Below are 17709 nucleotides of genomic sequence, written 5' to 3'. Positions count from 1 at the left end.
CCATTAACCCCTGCGCCATGAAGGGAACTCTGACTATTGCCTTTGGAATGGATTAGCAGTGACATCCTGCTGTGTTGCACTGGGAACTATGTCTGGTGACTTATGACAGAGGATGATAATGTGAGAAAAAAATGTATACATGTATGAGTAACTGGGTCACCATGCAGTATAGTATAAAATTGACAGAACACTGTAAACCAGCTATACTGCTAAAACACAAAAATCATTTTACAAACAAATATTTAAAAAGTAAAATAAAATAAAATACAATAAAAATTTCTCTGAGGAAAAAGAAAAGAAAAGAATATCCTTGGTTACCAAAGGAGACAGGTTGGGAGGAGACAGCATGGGGCTTAGGGTTAGAAATGTTGTAAAATTAGGTTGTGATGATGGTTGTACAACTATAAATATAACTCAATGAATTAAAATGTAAAATAATTAAAAACCATGTTTTAAAAAATATGAGAAGGCAGAATTTCATTACGCCCGTAACCACAATTCATTGTACTGACATTTTAGTGGGGATGGATAATGAATGGGGCAATCTGAGCCACTAGGCATCCACTTGTACTAGGAGAAGCAGTAACTGGGACGTCCAAGTCAGTGATATTGGCACTCCAAAAAAAAAAAAAAAAAAAAAAGTAACTGAGTAAATCTGAAGATCTAATTGGGTTCATTAAAAGACTCATGAATCAGGGAGCATCCCACCTGGCAAACAGAGAGCTCCTCCAAGGGGTTACACACTATGAAAGTCTTTTATAGTAAGAAGGGTGGGACAAGGGGAAAATGACATCAATAGGAAAGAAAGACAAAGAAAAGTTGACTGGAGAAAAGTAAAAGTTCAGGTGATGTTTGCTTTTTATTGGCTACACTGTAGCATTTTTTTAATTGGGAGGGTTTGCTTTTGCATAAGAAGGCAGTCTTCCCTCCTCCTGCTGGGGTAGAAACCAAGTGAACTTCCTGTTTGGGAATGCAAGGTTCCTAGCTTCCTGCTGGGGTCAGTAATTGACATTCTCCTTTTAGGGTAATTACCACGAAGGGTAAGGTGTGAGAGCTCCCTCTACAGGCCTTCTCAACTCCAAGTTGAGTTAAGGTACCGTAAATTCATGTTCACAGCTCTCCTTGATCTTCAAAGATCAAGATCTTTCTCTGAAAGGGTCACTGATCAAAAGTCAGGTTTTCCAAATTCAGTAGTCCTCACCTCTCAGCGGCAGGAAGCCTCTATCCTGGGTAATGTGTCCCACATAGATGGGAAAGTGTACAGACCAGAAACCACTTAAGGCCATGTTTGAGGAACAAGTAAGGACAGGAGGGAGAACTGTCAGGCATTTTGTAAGCATCACAGATCATCTCAAAGTGCTGTCACCTTTACACCCTTTCCAGGCCTCTGTCAGAACTGGATCCAACGTCTTGGTCAAAAGCATCCTGGCTATCATTTTAAACACTGACAGATCCTCCCTCTGACAACTGGCATGCTCTGGAAAGGGCACAGAGCTCTGCCTGAGGACATCTCCAACACTGACTAAGTCATCATGGGTAGAAACAGCATAACTAGCTTGAAAATCCCTTCTCAATTGTAAGCATAACTCATCAACACACAAGATTCGATTGGGATTGGTTTAGAGATATCATTAATCAGGACAGTGTCACAAAATGGGACATTATTACCTCATTGTCATGGTGCTTTCCTTGTTGAGATAAAAGTAGTAGTGTAGCAGGACTGAGAGCATTGCAATGTTTAAGATATAGATGAGGTGGCGAGAGCACAAGGATCTCATAGGAAGTTAATCTACCTGCAGGAAAACACTGAGTCATTTCACAGTTAAGAAGACTGGAGAGTGTGTGGCATTTGCCAAGGCTTTCGCTAACTTTGCAGGTCTGGCTGTCACTTCAAGACAACGGAGACAGGCATGAGCAACAGAATCAAGTTGCATGCTACAACAGGCAGTAGGGCTATGTTTACTACATGCTTCCATAACTCCCAGGGCATAGTTATCCCTTTCCTGCACAAATAAAGTAAAATGCTTGAATAGTTGCATAACCCTAAGGCAGGTGGCTCTTGTAGCAGTAGTTTTCACTTTAGAAAAGCCTGCTCATGTTTATCTTCCCAAGGATGGGGTTAAGGAACTAGAACTTCAGTAAGTTCATAAAATTTGGAACCCAGAGTTTGCAATAACCAGCTAAATCTAGAAATCCACAATGCTGTCCCTCAGTTGTAAGCCTGGGAATGTCCTGTGTGAGCTTAATTCTTGTGGAAGTCAGCTGAATTCCTTTAGTGTTTAGATTATGCCCTATATAATGTCCAGTGTTCAGATAACTGAAATTTTCTCTATGTGCTCTTTTTCAGCTACCTATTGCAGCAAATAAAGGGAAGCTTTTATACATGCCTCATAGAATTGTATAGTAGCAGAGTTCACCATGAGATCATCTGCATCTTGTAAAATGGGTGATTTCTCAGGGAACTAGAAAACACTTAAAACGTTACCTTTTTTCTTTTCCTTTTTAGGGCTGCACGTGCCACACATGGAGATTCCCAGGCTAAGGATCTAATTGGAACTACAGCTGCCAGCTTACACCACAGCAATGTTAGATCCAAGCTGCATCTGTGACCTATACCAGAACTCACAGCAATGCCAGATTCTTAACCTACTGAGTGAAGCCAGAAATTGAACCCACAACATCATGTTCCCTAGTCGGGTTTGTTTCTGCTGTGCCACAATGGGAACTCTACAGAAGGTACTTAAATCTTGGTGAATTACTTGGGGGAAGAAAGAAGGGGCCTCAGGGAACACTTGGGGCAAAACTGTCCAGGTCTACTGCTGATGGTTCCAAGGAAAGGCACATAGACATAGATATTGGCTATTGGGTCTACAGGGATGGTGAAGTCATTTGAACAAAAGTCTACAACAGTAAACCATTTCAAGTCAGTTAAAACTTGTGGCAGAAGGGTGTCCAGTTTTGGAACAACTGGTAAATGGAGGATGACTACTTTATTAATAGCCCCCAGCTCCTGGGCAAACACCTATCCCATTAGGTTTCCAAATAGGCAAGACTGGCCTGTGGCAGGAACTCACACAGGACATGAGAAACCCCTGAGCAAATAAGCCTCCTACAATGAGTGTGAGGTCTTGTATTGCCTCAGGCTTTAATGGTTATGGAGGAAACTTAGGGAGAGGTTTAGCCACATCTATCTGAATTCTTATAGGTTCTGCATTTTTTATTCTTCCAATGTCAGGGTCAGAAGTAGCCCATGCATTTTCAGACATCTCAATTCAATTAGAGAACTTTTGTTGAGCTTCTTCCTCTTTTATGTTCAGGACAGAGTATAAGGGATATAAATGATCAGGGTTGGGGATGATCAAGAAATTTTAAGGTGAGATCTCCATCACAGGGAAAACATAGTAGCCCTTTTACATTAGAAAGGAGATCTCTGTCACATAGATTAACTGGGCTATAGTGCAAAGCAAAACAGAATAGTGGCTGAGATAAAAGTTCTCTCTGAACTTATTAGATACCCGCACTCTGGAAACATCCTTCTTACTCTGAGGGGTGTACTGTTTTATGAGGATGGGATTTAAAGTAGAAGGCACAGCTATGGTCGGGGTAGCATGTTAAGAGTTGGCTATGTTTACAGTTAGGCTTAGGGTTTCACGTAGATTTCAAATGAAAGAATGAGTGGGGTTTCAAGTACTGAGTATAGCTCTTGTATCAACTAAAATTGAGCCAGGTTTTTTTTTTTTTTTTTCTTTTTTTTTTTTTTTAATTTTATTTTCCCACTGTACAGCAAGGGGGTCAGGTTATCCTTACATGTATACATTACAATTACAGTTTTTCCCCCACCATTTCTTCTGTTGCAACATGAGTATCTAGACATAGTTCTCAATGCTATTCAGCGGGATCTCCTTGTAAATCTATTCTAAGTTGTGTCTGATAAGCCCAAGCTCCCGATCCCTCCCACTCCCTCCCCCTCCCATCAGGCAACCACAAGTCTCTTCTCCAAGTCCATGATTGATTTTCTTTTCTGAGGAGATGTTCATTTGTGCTGGATATTAGATTCCAGTTATAAGTGATGTCATATGGTATTTGTCTTTGTCTTTCTGGCTCATTTCACTCAGGATGAGATTCTCTAGTTCCATCCATGTTGCTGCAAATGGCATGATGTCATCCTTTTTTATGGCTGAGTAGTATTCCATCGTGTATATATACCACATCTTCCGAATCCAATCCTCTGTCGATGGACATTTGGATTGTTTCCATGTCCTGGCTATTGTGAATAGTGCTGCAATGAACATGCGGGTGCATGTGTCTCTTTTAAGTAGAGCTTTGTCCGGATAGATGCCCAAGAGTGGGATTGCGGGGTCATATGGAAGTTCTATGTATAGATTTCTAAGGTATCTCCAAACTGTTCTCCATAGTGGCTGTACCAGTTTACATTCCCACCAACAGTGCAGGAGGGTTCCCTTTTCTCCACAGCCCCTCCAGCACTTGTTATTTGTGGATTTATTAATGATGGCCATTCTGACTGGTGTGAGGTGGTATCTCATGGTAGTTTTGATTTGCATTTCTCTTATAATCAGCGATGTTGAGCATTTTTTCATGTGTTTGTTGGGCATCTGTATATCTTCTTTGGAGAAATGTCTACCCAGGTCTTTTGCCCATTTTTCCATTGATTGATTGGTTTTTTTGCTGTTGAGTTGTATAAGTTGCTTGTATATTCTAGAGATTAAGCCCTTGTCAGTTGCATCATTTGAAACTATTTTCTCCCATTCTGTAAGTTGTCTTTTTGTTTTCTTTTGGGTTTCCTTTGCTGTGCAAAAGCTTTTCAGTTTGATGAGGTCCCATGGGTTTATTTTTGCTCTAATTTCTATTGCTTTGGGAGACTGACCTGAGAAAATATTCATGATGTTGATGTCAGAGAGTGTTTTGCCTATGTTTTCTTCTAGGAGTTTGATGGTGTCCTGTCGTATATTTAAGTCTTTCAGCCATTTGGAGTTTATTTTTGTGCATGGTGTGAGGGTGTGTTCTAGTTTCATTGCTTTGCATGCAGCTGTCCAGGTTTCCCAGCAATGCTTGCTGAATAGACTTTCCTTTTCCCATTTGATGTTCTTGCCTCCCTTGTCAAAGATTAATTGACCATAGGTGTCAGGGTTAATTTCCAGATCCTCTATTCTGTTCCATTGGTCTGTCTGTCTGTTTTGATACCAGTACCACACTGTTTTGATGACTGTGGCTTTGTAGTATTTCTTGAAGTCTGGGAGAGTGATGCCTCCTGCTTGGCTTTTGTTTCTCAGGATTGCTTTGGCGATTCTCGGTCTTTTGTGGTTCCATATAAATGTTTGGATTGTTTGTTCTAGTTCTGTGAAAAATGTCATGGGTAATTTGATAGGGATTGCATTGAATCTGTAGATTGCTTTGGGTAGGATGGCCATTTTCACAATATTGATTTTTCCAATCCAGGAACATGGAATATCTTTCCATTTTTTTACATCTTCTTTGATTTCTTTGATTAAGGTTTTATAGTTCTCGGCATATAGGTCCTTTACCTCTTTGGTTAGGTGTATTCCGAGGTATTTGATTTTGTGAGGTACAATTTTAAAAGGTATCGTATTTTTGTATTCCTTTTCTAATGCTTCATTGCTGGTATACAGAAATGCAACTGACTTCTGAATGTTAATCTTATATCCTGCCACTTTGCTGAATTTATTAATCAGTTCAAGGAGTTTTGGGGTTGAGTCCTTAGGGTTTTCTAGGTATAGAATCATGTCATCTGCATACAGTGACAGTTTGATCTCTTCTCTTCCTATATGGATGCCTTTGATTTCTTTTGTTTGTCTAATTGCTGTGGCTAAGACTTCCAAAACTATGTTGAAGAGCAGTGGTGAGAGTGGGCATCCCTGTCTTGTTCCAGATTTGAGTGAGAAGGCTTTCAGTTTTTCCCCATTGAGGATTATATTTGCTGTGGGTTTATCATAAATGGCTTTGATTATATTCAGGAATGTTCCCTCTATACCCACTTTGGCGAGGGTCTTGATCATGAATGGATGTTGAACTTTGTCAAATGCTTTTTCTGCATCTATTGAGATGATCATATGATTTTTGACTTTTTTTTTGTTAATGTGGTGTATGATGTTGATTGATTTGCGTATGTTGAACCATCCTTGTGAACCTGGGATGAACCCAACCTGGTCATGGTGTATAATTTTTTGATATGTTGTTGGATTCGGTTGGCTAAGATTTTGTTGAGAATTTTTGCATCTATATTCATCAATGATATTGGGCGATAGTTTTCTTTTTGGTGGTATCTCTGCCTGGTTTTGGAATGAGGGTGATGGTGGCCTCATAGAATGTCTTTGGGAGTATTCCTTCTTCTTCAACCTTTTGAAAGAGTTTCAGGAGGATGGGCACCAATTCCTCTTTATATGTTTGATAGAATTCACCTGTGAAGCCATCTGGTCCTGGGCTTTTATTTGTAGGGAGTGATTTTATGACCTCTTCAATTTCATTTCTGGTGATTGGTCTGTTCAGTTGGTCTGTTTCTGCTTGATTCAGTTTTGGCAGGCTGTAAGATTCTAGAAAATTGTCCATTTCTTCCAGATTGTCAAACTTATTGCCATATAGTTGTTCATAGTATTCTCTTATGGTTTTTTGTATTTCTGCTGTATCCGTTGTGATTTCTCCTTTTTCATTTATAATTTTGGTGATTTGGGTTCTTTCTCTCCTCTTTTTAGTGAGTCTGGCCAGGGGTTTATCAATTTTGTTCACCTTTTCAAAGAACCAGCTCTTGGTTTTATTAATTTTCTCTATTGTTTTTTGAGTCTCTATTTTATTGATTTCTTCTTTGATCTTTACAATTTCCTTCCTTCTGCTGACTTTAGGACTTTTTTGTTCTTCTTTTTCTAATTCATTTAGGTGGAGGGTTAAGTTGTCAATTTGGGATCTTTCTTCTTTTTTGAGAAAGGCCTGTATTGCTATAAATTTCCCTCTGAGCACTGCTTTCGCAGCATCCCATAGATTTTGAGAGGTTGTGTCTTCATTATCATTTGTTTCAAGATAGTTTTTAATTTCCTTCTTGATTTCCTCATTGACCCATTGGTTTTTAGTAGCATGTTGTTTAGTCTCCATGGAGTAGGTTTTTTCTCTTTCCTTTTCCCATGGTTGATTTCTAATTTCATGGCATTGTGGTCAGAGAAGATACTTGAGATAATTTCTATGCTCCTAAATTTATTGAGATTCGCTTTATGTCCCAATATGTGGTTGATTCTTGAGAATGTTCCATGAGCATTTGAGAAGAATGTGTATTCTGATTTTTTTGGATGTAGTGTCCTGAAGATATCAATTAAGTCTAACTTTTCTATTGTTTCCTTTAGGATCTCTGTTGCTTTATTGGTTTTCTGTCTAGAGGATCTGTCCATTGATGTGAGGGGGGTATTTAGGTCTCCTACTATGATTGTATTCTCATCAATATCTCCCTTTATGTCTGTTAATATTTGTTGTATGTATCTGGGTGCTCCTATGTTTGGGGCATATATGTTGATGATAGTAACATCCTCTCCTTGGATGGATCCCTTAATCATTAAATAGTGTCCTTCTTTGTCTTTCTTTATGTCTTTTGTTTTAAAGTCTATTTTGTCTGATATGAGCGTTGCAACTCCTGCTTTTCTGTCATGTCTATTGGCATGAAATACTTTTCCCCAGCCTTTCACTTTCAATCTATATGTATCTTTTGTCCTAAGGTGAGTTTCTTGTAGGCAGCATATTGAAGGTTTTTGCCTTTTTATCCACTCAGCCATTCTGTGTCTTTTGATTGGGGCATTCAGTCCATTGACATTTAAGGTGATAATTGATAGATGATTATTTATTTCCATTTGATCCTCGTGTTCCAGTTGATTCTATGGTTCTCCATTCTTCCTTTCTTTTTTTTTTTTTTTTTTTTTTTTTTTTGGTTGGATGGTCTCCTGTTATTATCTGCTTGAGTGTATTTTTTTTTTTTCATTTTTTGCAAATGCAATATTTGGTTTTGGCTTGTGGTTGCCCTGTTTTTTAAGTATGCTAACCCCTTCCCATAATTGTGTGTTTTAGCCTGATGGTCCTGTAAGTTCAAACACTTCATTATTATATTAAAATTAAGAAGAGAGACATACATACAAACAAAAGGATTATTTACCTCCTAACATCCCTTGCCCACATTTTATGGTTTTGATGACTCTTTTATTTTTTTCTTTTTAATTTTATTTTGTTTGAAGCATGTTCATGATTAAATCTGTATGCTGGCTTATTTGAGTGACTGCTCTCTGATTGTATCTTCCACAGTCCTAGTTCTTCCTCTTCTTCTTCTTCTTTTTTTTTTCTTTCTTTTTTCTTCCCTTTCCTTCCTTTCTTTTTGGTTTAGAGAAGCCCTTTCAATATTTCCTTTAACCTGGGTTTTGTGTTGCTGTATTCTTTAAGTTTTTGTTTGTTGGGAAAAATTTTTATTTCCCCTTCTATTTTAAATGATATTCTTGCTGGATAAAGTATTCTAGGTTGCATATTTTTTCCTTTGAGCACTTTAAATATCTCTTGCCATTCCCTCCTGGCCTGTAGTGTTTCTGTAGAGAAATCAGCTGATATTCTTATGGGGGTTCCCTTGTAGGTAACATTCTGTTTTTCTCTTGCTGCCTTTAGGATCCTCTCTTTATCACTAACTTTTGCCATTTTTATTATGATGTGTCTTGGTGTGGGTCTGTTTGGGTTCAGTTTGTTTGGGGCCCTCTGTGCTTCTTGTATCTTGAATCCAGTATCCTTTAGATTTGGGAAGTTTCCAGCGATAATTTCTTCAAATATATTTTCCATTCCCTTATCTTTTTCTACTCCTTCTGGAATTCCTATTATGCGTAGATTGGCCCGTTTTATATTATCCCATAGGTCTCTTATATTGCTTTCCAGTTTTTTGATTCGGTTTTCTGTCTGTTGACCAGATTGAGTGATTTCCATTATTCTATCTTCCATATCACTGATTCGTTCTTCTGCATTATTCATTCTGGTTTTTACTGCCCCTAGTTCAGTTTGCATCTCTGCAAATGAATGTTCTAGTTTTTCTTGGCTCCTCCTTATATTTTCTAGCTCCTTTCTGAGGGTATCTGCATTGCTGTTCATATCTTCTCTTAATTCCTTCAGTATTTTCACTATTTCTCTTTTGAACTCCAGGTCTGTCAGACTGCAGAGATCAGTTTCATTGTTGACTGTTTTAGGTGAGTTCTCCTGTTGGTTTGACTGGGGGTGGTTTCTCAGCTTCTTCATCTTGCTTGTTGTCTTCTTTCTCCTGAGGGAGTTGTACTCTCCGTTATCGGGTAGTGTTTGCCTTGTCACTGCCCTGGAATATTTCCTGAGGGCTGTCGTTGTTGGTCAATCTTTTTTGAGGCAGTGTGGCTTTTCTGGAGTGTTGATGGGACTAACAGTGTTTCTTTGAAGCAAAGGAGGACTTCCTGAGGGCAGACAGGACTGGGAGGTCCACCCCACGATGGTAGCAGATTTCACTTGGTTCTCAGCACCCCCTGGGGTCTTGGGCGGGTAGCAGGGCCCTTGGAGACTCAAGAGGTTCCTCCCCAGGGCAGCCCGACTCAGAAAGACCGTCTGAGATCTTTTCCCGATTCCGCCAGGCTTGTTGCAGCTTTTCTGGGCTGCAGGGGGTACTGCCTGGAGCTGGCAGTCCTATGCAGCTGGTCCACTAGGTCTCAGCACCCCTTGGGGTCTTGGGCGGGTAGCAGGGCCTTTGGAGACTCAAGAGGCTCCTCCCCAGAACAGCCCGACTCAGAAAGACCGTCTGAGATCTTTTCCCAAGTCGGCCAGGCTTGTTGCAGCTTTTCTGGGCTGCAGGGGGACCTGCCTGGAGCTGGCAGTCCTATGCAGCTGGTCCACTAGGTCTCAGCACCCCCTGGGGTCTTGGGCTGGTAGCAGGGCCCTTGGAGGCTCAAGAGGCTCCTCCCCAGGACAGCCCGACTCAGAAAGACCGTCTGAGATCTTTTCCCAATTCTGCCAGGCTTGTTGCAGCTTTTCTGGGCTGCAGGGGGTCCTGCCTGGAGCTGGCAGTCCTATGCAGCTGGTCCACTAGGTCTCAGCACCCCCTGGGGTCTTGGGCGTGTAGCAGGGCCCTTGGAGACTCAAGAGGCTCCTCCCCAGGACAGCCTGACTCAGAAAGACCGTCTGAGATCTTTTCCCGATTCGGCCAGGCTTGTTGCAGCTTTTCTGGGCTGCAGGGGGTCCTGCCTGGAGCTGGCAGTCCTATGCAGCTGGTCCACTAGGTCTTAGCACCCCTGGGGTCTTGGGCGGGTAGCAAGGCCCTTGGAGACTCAAGAGGCTCCTCCCCGGGGAGCCCGTCTCAGAAAAACCGTCGGAGAATTAGGTCGATCTATTCACGGCCTGGCTAGGCTTGTTCTAGCTTTTCTGGGCTGCAGGCCTTTTCTAGGGGGCTGGTGGTGTTTGGTGCTGCTCTGTGGAAGTGTAGCCCCTCCAAAGGGCAAGCAGGCCTGTGCAGGGAGAGCCCCTGCGGTGGTAGGCTTCAGGCAATTGTTGAGGCCAGCCCTCCTGGATGGCAGGCAGCCCCAGGTTCGGCGAGAGCGTAGGGGGTGGCGGGGGTGGGGGGAGGGAATGCACTGGGAAGCACAGCTTTCTGCTAGCTAGCGGGCCTGTAAGCTTGCTGTGGCGTGGGGGGTATTCTATGGGGACCCACCCCTTCTTCTCTCCCCTCCCCAGCACGGGCGCAGACCAGGCTCTTCTCCCAGGTTCCCTCTGAGGCGGCTTTCCCCTTCCCCGCCCCTAGAGTATTGCTCCCTTCCTCTGCGACAGCTTTGTATTCTAGTCTCCCAGGCAGTCTCTGCCCCGTCAAATGGTTTAGAGACCTCCCAAGCAGTTTCCGCTCTTCCCCGCCCCCTAGCCCGGGGACTAATCTCTGGAGCCGAGGTCTCGGTGCCCAGCCCCCCCAGGCGGCGCCCCCCGGCCCTTTCTTGGGGACTAACCTTCGGAGGCGAGGTCTCGGTGCCCAGCCCCAACCCAGGCGTCCCCCGGCCCCCTCTCGGGGACCAACCTTCAGAGCTGAGGTCTCGGTGCCCAGCCCCCACCCAGGCGTCCCCGGCCCTTTCCCGGGGACTAACCTCTGGAGCCGAGGATTCGGTGCCCAGCCCCCACCCAGGCGTCTCAATTTTTGGTGACTGTGCCCGTAGTTCAGATGGTCCGTTGGGTTCTTGATCGTTTTTCCGTACTCCGACTTACTGCTACACTCTTCTCTGCATCTGGAGATTCCTCCGGTTCATTTGATCTTTCGCCCGGTAGGAGACTTTCCAGGGTGCGGGATCCCTTTCTCCTCCGCAGTTCCCTTTCGGGAGCGCCCGTCCCGCTCGGATTCACCTTCTCTCACTCTCCTCTTTTCTCCCGTTCTGCCCAATAATGTCACGAACTTCTTGCCGTTATTGGAGTTTAGGTTCCTCTGCCAGCGATTGGTTGTTGTTCTGTGCGAGTCATTTCTTCTGTAGATGTGCTTTTTTTGTTGTGTTTGTGGGAGAGGGCGAGCGTGTCCCCCTACTCCTCCGCCATCTTGTCCTCTGAGCCAGGTTTTCTATTAATTTTCATTTTCCTTTCTTCTAGGTTGTTTCAGTAATTGCTGGTAATAGAACCTCTGTTGTTCTGTCAACTATGGTAAGGGTTGATGGGGGAGCCCTCACTTTGAGGTAGGTATGAGAGTATCTCCTGTGAGGAGTCTGCACAAGACCTTTGAGGACAGCTTTTTTTTCCCAGTGGCTAGCTGATTACAAATGAAACACCAACGCTGGGTCACTGAAATGATCATGGACACCTAGGAGGGGGTCATGGGCAAGGTGCAAGTATTCTTTTGTGTCTCTTCCCTTGGATCTGTTGGAGATATAAAGCTCATAGCTTGGTGGTTTTTGGTTTGTGATCTTGCTGCCAGGTCCTTTACAAAATGCTCAGCTCGCATCAGGAGTTCAGGTAGGCCTATAGCCTCCCATCTTCTTTTCTGTCTTTTCTGTATCAATCTGCTAATCGCAGAAGTTAATCGATTCATGAATGGGGCAGCTGAAGCAGGCTGAGTGGCCTTTTAACTGTATGGAACCCCAAATGCTATAAAATGAGATTCCACAAGGCTCCAAAGGCTGCCACAATTCACCCTTCTTTGTGGCTATGATTGAATAGTTGACCTATTGGTGTGAACTGGGAAGATTTTAGGAATGGCTCATAAAATGTTAGTTTTGGAGTTCCTGTCATGGCTCAGTGGTTAATGAATCCGACTAGGAACCAAATGAGGTTGCAGGTTTGATCCCTGGCCTTGCTCAGTGGGTTAGGGATCCGGCATTGCCATGAGCTGTGGTGTAGGTTCCAGATGTGGGTCGGATCCCTGTGTTGCTGTGGCTGTGGCCAGTGCCTACAGCTCCAATTTGACCCCTAGCCTGGGAGCCTCCATAGGCCATGGGAGCAGCCCCAGAAATGGCAAAAAGCAAAAAAAAGTTATTTGTTATTTTTCAAGCCTGTTCAGGTTGAGGCTCTTGAATATCATCCTAGAGCTCACTAACAGTTCACTGTGTGGAATCCAGGGGCTGAGTCAAAATAGAGGGGTCTATTTTGGGAAGGGAAGCAGGAGGCTGTAGGGTCAGCTGGTGGACACAGTGACCATATGGCTCCCTGTTGGGTTGATGGCTGGATGTGGAATAAAGAAAAATAGGGTCAGGTCATCTGATCTGAGAACCAAGATCTTTGGATGAACTTCCCATAGATAGAAGTACCCTGAACCTTCAGAAAAGAACAGGAACCATGTCTAAAGGTTTGGGAATATCAGAGCCATATCTTCTCAGAGAAGGACTCCCCAGGCTCTCCAGGCCTCATTCCCAAGCCTCCCTTAGAGACAAGGCCTCCCCACCTTTGTCCTCGTCAGCTCACTGACCCTAGAGGTCCTGCCTATCCCTGAGGACTTAGGTTTCCATAGAGATACAGTAGTGGAGAATTGTTCATACAGCTTACCAGCCTGACCTACAATACTTTCCAACACCCTTGGGCAGCTCTAGAGACTTGCACCATCTGGACCCCATGTGCACAGTGTCCTTGCTTACCAGCTGTGCCACAGAAGAGCCAGAAATACCTGTGCTTGCTGAACTGAATCTCACGGGGTTTTCCTGGGAGAGCACTTGCCTACCTTATCTTTTATCCATGAATCCCCACAACTTGCTGACTGCTGCTTCTCATGCCAACCACACTCCTGTGAAGGTTCTGCTGTACAGGGTTACCTGCCATCAGCCTCACCCTTCGAGGGCCCCAGATTCTAGGACCATACAATGCTGAAGGTGTGTCCACCTGCCTAAGGTACAGACACCCCTAAATCCATTTGCATGATTTCCACTGGAATTCACCAGCATTTGGAGGAAGGAATTCATTGACCTGAAAGAATGACTCAACCTGACAGGAGCAATGCAGTGATTCAGAAAGAAGGGCCAATGCACACATCAAAGGGCCCAACACCCTGGATGCCCCACTCACAATTCACATAAAATGTCCTATATGTACATACCAAGTGATGCCTGAATAGTCTGGCTTGACACATACTTCCAACCAAACACACAGATGAGTGGTATGCTGTAAATGCTTATATAAAGCTCTTTAAAAAGTCAGGTAAGACTTCATTTATGATATCTACATGGTATAAGTATTCCAAGCATGAGCATATTCAAACTACCAACTTGATGTAACTGAACACAGAGATGACTATCCCAAGCTATGAACTAGTTCTACAACTACTAACAAATAACCACAGCCCATGTTTCTCATACCTATAAATGCAAGTCTCCAACTCCTCCAAATAAACACAGAAACTCATCTCTCCTTTAGAAACACACATACTCAATTCCCCAAATATTTAATCCTAAAATGTCCCTACTGAAAAATACAAGTGCATAGCCCTAGAAAATATTCCTCCAAATGACCATGCCCCTTGAATACACACTCAAACTCATACACACAACTATTCTGCATGAGCCCCAAATGTACCCACAATTACCCAGGACCCCACAAATATGGCAGTGTATCACCCTATGCCTTTTGTTCCAAATACATATATAATACACTCTCTGCATATACAGAAAATCACACTCCCCCTTCCATCATGCAGAATATAGAAGTACAGAAACACAGCACACCTACCTATATAATATTCACCAGTCCCATAAAATAGTCAGACTTGCCCTGTACACATCAAAATACACATACGCAGCTCCTGAAAAATTACTACACAAAAAAGCAAATAACCACACAACATGCTGCAAATACGCAAATAATCATCCTAACGAGAAGGATAGATTCAGATACTTAAAATAGATGAAAAGTCCCACTGGAGATTAAAGACAAGGTTTAAGTTTAGGAAACTGTTGTAAGCTAATGAGCACTCAAGAAAAGTAACCCAGCTGTGATTACAACGGCCTTCACAGAATTAATTCTAACCACAGACATGACTGGCCCTGCCCCCAGGCAGGCCACCCCTTGGGAAACTGCCCTCTGCCCTCGTGCATGTGCTACTGGCTTCTCAAGCAGACCAGCCTCAACAGACCCTAGGAGCAGTTGGAGGATGGTAGTCACTGCGCCAGACAGCACCGCCACCGGTGGGCATGTGCATGCTTGCTGGCATGGGATGTGTGAATAGCTAGCCCAAGACGTCTGCAAGAGAGGAATATTATGGAGGATTGGCATCCCCTGGGGAGATTTCTTGCAATGTGTTCTCATTGGGATCATTTGTGGCCATCTCTGTTTAAAACTGTCTCTTGAGGATGGGATTAAGATGGCAGAATAGAAGGACTGGAGCTCAACTTCTCTCCTAAAAACAACAAAATCCACAACTAAAGACTGAGCACTCTTCACCAAAATGGATCAGAAACCTTAAAAAAGATACCCTACTCCAAAAGAAAAAGAGAAGGCCACATCAAGAGGTAGGAGGGGCAATTTCACGATATAAACAACCCCATACCTCCTGGGGGGGAACATCCACAGACTGGAAACTAACTGGTTCACAGAGACTCACCTACAGGAGTGAGAGTTCTGAGCCACACATCAAACCCTCACATGTGGGGGATCCAGCACAGGGAGAAAGAGCCCCAGAGCATCTGGCATTGAAGGCCAGTGGGGCTTGTGTGCAAGAGCTCCATGGGACTGGGGGAAACGGAGACCCCATTCTTAAAAGGCACACACAGACTTTCACATGCACTGAGTCCCAGGGCAAAGCAAAGTCTCCAAGGGAATCTGGGTCAAACCTGACTGCAGTTCTTGGAGGACATCCTGGGAAAACAGGGGTGAACGTGGCTTGTTGTGAGGGAAGGACATTGAAAGCAAAGGCTCTTAGGAATATTCAGCAGCAGTGCCTTTCTCTGGAGGTGTCCATTTTGGGAAAATCTGGCCACACCCATCAGCCAGCTGTTGAGAAGCCCCAGGGCGAACAACAACCCAGGTGGGATCACAGCCCCACCCCTCAGTAAACAGGCTACCTAAAGACCCTCAGGCACACAGCTGCCTCTAATCTCATCAGTAAGCTAAGCCACACCCACCAGAGGGAGTAGAATCAGCTCCTCCTACTGGGGGCAGGCATCAGCCCCTCCCATCAGGAAGCCTACAGCAAGCCCCCATGCTGACTTCAGCCACAGGGGGGAAGACATCAGAAGTAAGAGAGGCTACAACTCTATTATCCATAAGAAGGTCACCACACCAAAAACATATAAAAATGAAAAGACAGAGAACTATAACTCGGATGAGGGATTAAGGAAAAACCCCAGAAAATCAGCTAAGTGAGGAGGAGATTCTTAGCCTCCAGGAAAAAGAGTTTAGAATGTTGTTGCTGAAGATAATGCAAGACATTGGGAATAAACTGGAGGCAAAGATGGATAACTTACAGGAAACACTGACCAAAGAGATACAAGATATACAGCTTAATCAAGAAGAGATGCAAAATACAATCACTGAAATAAAAAATTCACTAGAATCAGCTAACAGCAGAATACAGGAGGCAGAAGAAGGAATAAACAAGGTGGAGGACAGATTAGTGGAAATGATGGATGCAGAACAGAAAAGAGAAAAAAGATTGAAAAGAAATGAAGAGAGTCTCAGAGAACTCTGGGACAACGTGAAATGCACCAACATCCGTATTATAGGGGTACCAGAAGGAGAAAGAGAGCAGGGGACAGAAAAAATATTTCGAGAGATAATAGCCGAAAACTTCCCTAACAGGGGGAAGGAATCACTCATTCACATCCAGGAAGCACAACGAGTACTATATAAAATATACCCAAGGAGGAATACACCAAGACACATACTAATCAAACTGACCAAAATTAAAGTCAAACAGAAAATCTTGAAAGCAGCTAGGGAAAAGAAGCAAATAACATACAAGGGAACCCCAATAAGGCTATCATCAGATTTTTCAGCAGAAACTCTTGCAGACCAGAAGGGAGTGGCATGATATACTCAATGTGATGAAAGGAAAAAACCTCTAACCAAGAATACTCTACCCAGCAAGGCTCTCATTCAGATTTGAAGGAGAAATCAAAACCTTCACAGATAAGCAAAAGTTGAGAGAATTCAGCAACACTAAACCAGCCTTACAACAAATACTAAAGGAACTTCTTTAGGCAGAAAAGAACAAGAGAAGAAGGAAAGGAAAAAGAGCAGCAAAAACAAATCCAAAGTAATTAATAAAATGGCAATAAGAACATACATATCAATAATTACCTTAAATGTGAATGGACTAAAAGCCCCAACCAAAAGACATAGACTGGCTGAATAGATACAACAACAAGACCCATATATATGCTGTCCTCAAGAGACCCACTTCACTTCTAGGGACACATACAAATTGAAAGTGAGAGGATGGAAGAAAATATTCCATGCAAACGGGGATCAAAAGAAAGCTGGAGTAGCAATACTCATATCAGACAAAATAGACTTTAAAGTAAAAAATATTTTAAGGGAAAAAGAAGGACATTACTTAATGATCAAAGGATCAATCCAAGAAGATGATATAACAATTTTAAATATCTATGCACCCAACAGTTTCACCACAATATATAAAGCAACCACTAACCACCTTAAAAGGAGAAATCGACAATAACACAATCATAGTGGGGGACTTTAACACCCCACTTACAGCAATGGACAGAAAACCAGACAGAAAATCAATAAGGAAACACAGGCCCTGAATGAAGCATTAAACCAGATGGACTTAATAGATATTTATAGGACATTCCATCCAAAAGCAACAGATACACATTCTTCTCAAGTGCACATGGAACATTCTCTAAGATTGAGCACATCCTGGGCTACAAATCCAACCTCAGTAACTTTAAGAAAATTGAAATCATATCAAGCATCTTTTCCAACCACAATGCTATATGCCTGGAAATCAACAACAAGAAAAAAACTGCAAAAAAACACAAACACGTGGAGACTCAACAACATGCTACTAAACAACCAATGGATTGCTGAAGAAATCAAAGAGGAAATTAAAAATTACCTAGCGAAGATATGACACTCCAAAACCTATGGGATGGAGCAAAAGCCGTTCTAAGAGGAAAGTTTATAGCAATACAAGCCCACCTCAGGAAACAAGAAAAAGCCCAAATAAACAAGCTAACTTTACATCTAAAGCAGCTCGAGAGAGAAGAACAGACAAGACCTAAAGTTAGTAGAAGGAAAGAA

The sequence above is a fragment of the Sus scrofa genome, unplaced genomic scaffold (genome assembly GCF_000003025.6).
Source record: "Sus scrofa isolate TJ Tabasco breed Duroc unplaced genomic scaffold, Sscrofa11.1 Contig8, whole genome shotgun sequence".
NCBI lineage: Eukaryota > Metazoa > Chordata > Mammalia > Artiodactyla > Suidae > Sus > Sus scrofa.
This window is presented reverse-complemented; position numbering follows the sequence as displayed.